Consider the following 3,787-nt stretch of genomic DNA (forward strand, 5'->3'; position numbering starts at 1 on the left):
TAGAGAGAGAGAGAGAGAAACAGAGAGACAAAGAGCCAGTACACAAGCAGGGGGAGTGGCGGATAGAGGAAGACCAGGCTCCCCACTGAGCAAGGAGGCCAACATGGGACTTGATCCCAGGACCCTGGGATCATGACTTGAGCCAAAAGCAGACACTTAACCAACTGAACCACCCAGGCGTCCCTCATCAGTTGCTCTGTAGTGGTTTAAAATGTTTTAAAGCAAACAAATATTACTTTTACAATCAAATACAACAAACTGGAAGATAATAAATTACAAAACATCTGTATAAGGGAATACGTCAAAGGAATATACATTATATCATACGTATTATTATATACTGTATTATATTAATATATACATAATCTCCTAAGTCTACAGACAGATCTCCAAAGAATATTGTCTGCTGAAAATGGCAGGTACACATCATAATGTATCCCCCATCACTTATATAATATTTTCCTTTTTAAAAAAATTTTTTGAAGATTTTATTTATTTAGTTGACAGAAAGAGAGATAGTGAGAGAGGGAACGCAAGCAGGGAGAGTGAGAGAGGGAGAAGAAGGATCCCTGGCCAGCGGGGAGCCCGATGCAGGGCTCCATCCCAGGACCCTGGGATCATGACCTGAGCTGAAGGCAGATACTTAACCACTGAGCCACCCAGGCACCCCTTATAATATTCCCCCCCAAAAAATGTAATAACCAGAAGCCCCCAAAGGGGGGAAATTTTTATAACCACCCTGAGTGTAATAGAGACAGGCATACAAAGATGTACATGGATACGATAGTGCATGAACTCATCTCTAGAACTATAATTTCCAACTGTCAGGACAGAAATTAAAACTAAAAATCTGGGGCGCCTGGGTGGCTCAGTGGATTAAGCCGCTGCCTTCCGCTCAGGTCATGATCTCAGAGTCCTGGGATCGAGCCCCGCATCGGGCTCTCTGCTCCGCAGGGAGCCTGCTTCCTCCTCTCTCTCTGCCTGCCTCTTTGCCTACTTGTGATCTCTCTCTCTCTGTCAAATAAATAAATAAAATCTTTAAAAAATAAAAAAATAAAAAAAATAAAACTAAAAATCTTTGAGCACCATTTAATATTTACCACTATCATGTTAAATTATACCCCAGAGTTTTTATTTTGATGTGGGAAGAAAATCAGTTATGGCATGTGCTTCCCATTATGCTCCTGCATGTGTATATACATATACATAGAAGAGAGAGACTGGAGTCTGACAACATGGTGAGATTTCAAGGGACTTTTTCTTTTTTCTTTAACCTATTCTAAATTGTTTAACCTCTCCACAAGCAGTACTATCTTTGCAAACAAAAGAAAAATTTAAGAAGTGAAAATTCACATAAAATGTATATATTTTTTTAAGTTGGGTTTTTTTTTTTTAAGTAACTGCTCCCAGCATGAGGAATTCCTAAAAATGTTTTCTAATAGACCACTGGTCAAAGAATATGTCAAAGTCGTGACCCAAGCAACACTCCTTCCCTCAACGTTTGACATTTTCCTAAAGCCAAAAAGAAAGCTCAAACAACAAAACATAAATAATCAAGATGGGGGGTATATGAGGCTGGGAGTACTGGGTAAACAGAAACAGTTGAACTCTCCGGGCATGGTTTGACTTTAATATCCAGTTAGGTGACCTATAGAGTACATCACTACAATCCCTGAACTCCTTCTGAAGATCATGGAGCATCTCTGACAAGGACAGAACACAGCTTCCCCCAGGGGCTAATCAGATGAAATCCTCCCTTCTCCTCAGTTAGGGAAGTGCAAAAACCATACATAGGACCAGACAAAACCAGACCACGCAAGTCCTCTCCAACTACTGTTTATTTGGGGATTTTATCTGTACAACACCCAAACAACTCCATAATTGGTAGAATTTACTCAACTGACAAAAATAAGGTCAGTATTAGGGATGTCAGTAAAATATCAACCTATTAGGGGCACCTGGGTGGCTCAGTGGTTTAAGCCTCTGCCTTCGGCTCAGGTCATGATCCCAGGGTCCTGGGATGGAGTCCCGCATCGGGCTCTCTGCTTGGCAGGGAGCCTGCTTCCTCCTCTCTCTCTGCCTGCCTCTCTGCCTACTTGTGATCTCTGTCAAATAAATAAGTAAAATCTTAAAAAAAAAAAAAATCAACCCATTAAAAAGTGGAAAAGTTCCAGGGGACAATGAAAGAGAGTGAAAACATGGAAAGAAAAAGAATGTTCTCCTTTAAAAAAAAAAAAAAAGTGGGCAATTTTGGTACCAGTATCTTGGTCTATGCTACTATTATAATACCAAATAACTGACTTTGATTTTCAGTTTAAGAGGTTGTTATTTTTCTTTTTTCTTTTTTTTTTTAAGATTTTATTTATTTATTTGACAGAGAGAGATCACAAGTAGATATAGAGGCAGGCAGAGAGAGAGAGGGAAGCAGGCTCCCTGCTGAGCAGAGAGCCCGATGCGGGACTCGATCCCAGGACCCCGAGATCATGACCTGAGCCGAAGGCAGCAGCTTAACCCACTGAGCCACCCAGGCGCCCCTGTTATTTTTCTTCTAGTAAACCTAACTAGGTTTCTTAAGTCAAACAGTTGTTTTTCTGTATTATATGCACATATATTTGGTGGGGACAAAAAACCCAACAGTTTATAAAAAGTATGTTGTTTCAGAGCCATACTCATGGCTGTGTTCTCAGGTGGCTCTTGTTAGCATTAATGCAAGGTTCTCACCATTGGTCGGTACTGCATTAGGAAGTATGATCCCCCTACTCTGGTTTCTCTTCAGATCTCGTAAATATTTCACCTTTTACTAAAGATTTCCATGGAGAGAAACAATTCTGAGTCTTCAACCAATTTTTTGAGAACTTGCTTAGGGAAAAAAAAATAAAAAGGATAATCTCCAGCAAATCTAAAAACAAAAACAAAAAAACAATAGAAGACTCCACTCTTAACCATATTGTCCCCATATATGAAGACTTTAGGTCTATTCTCCGTCCCTCTTTGACCCAATTCCACTCAGCCTCAAAGCCACGCCACCTCCTCTCAGGTGCTCCGGCATCACCAGTCCTGTGGTTTGCACTCCTCTGAGTCTCATTTGGACATTTGAGGGTTGGGCCAAATGATCCCCAATGGTACCTCTGGATCAAAAATCCCTTAATTCCATGGCTCTACTAGCTTGAACTTTTCTATATTCTTTTTTTTTTTTTATGATAAGCGTGTCAGTATTTTTTTTAAGTATTTTATTTATTTGACAGAGAGAAATCACAACTAGGCAGAGAGGCAGGCAGAGAGAGAGGAGGAAGCAGGCTCCCTGCAGAGCAGAAAGCCCCATGTGGGGCTCGATCCCAGGACCCTGGGATCATGACCCGAGCTGAAGGCAGAGGCTTCAACCCACTGAGCCACCCAGGCGCCCCTAACTTTTCTATATTCTAAACCAGAACAATTTAGAGTTGGAAGGAACTTCGCAGGTTGACTTATCAAACCTGTTATTTTACAGAGAAAAGTGAAGCTCAGCCAAGGTAAAGGCCAGAAATCTAAAGATCATCTGGATAAGAGCTGGAGAAAACACTAGGTCACCTGATCCCCCAGCTTATTTTCTAAGAGACACCCCCGAGAGACTTCCCTCTTGGTGTCCAATATTTAAGATGAGCTCAACTGGAAAAGCCAGGTTTGTTTATGGTTTCCCTATGCGAAAGCGTTCCTGCCTCTTCCCACTCCCAGCCTAGGGTCTAAATTCAACTCAACTACAGAATTTAAAGACAACTGTCCAGGGGCACCTGGGTGACTCAGGGGGTTG

General features: G+C 41.4%; 1 non-coding gene across 1 annotated transcript; it reads left to right on the forward strand.

Annotated features, from left to right (window-relative positions):
* Nucleotides 1-2,756: 2,756 nt before the first annotated feature.
* LOC123930316 lies at nt 2,757-2,869 on the forward strand. The gene has a single exon (XR_006816037.1). It is a non-coding gene; the product is annotated as a U5 spliceosomal RNA (small nuclear RNA).
* The last annotated feature ends 918 nt before the right edge of the window (nt 2,870-3,787 follow it).

This window comes from Meles meles, chromosome 18, assembly GCF_922984935.1.
Source record: "Meles meles chromosome 18, mMelMel3.1 paternal haplotype, whole genome shotgun sequence".
Taxonomy (NCBI): domain Eukaryota; kingdom Metazoa; phylum Chordata; class Mammalia; order Carnivora; family Mustelidae; genus Meles; species Meles meles.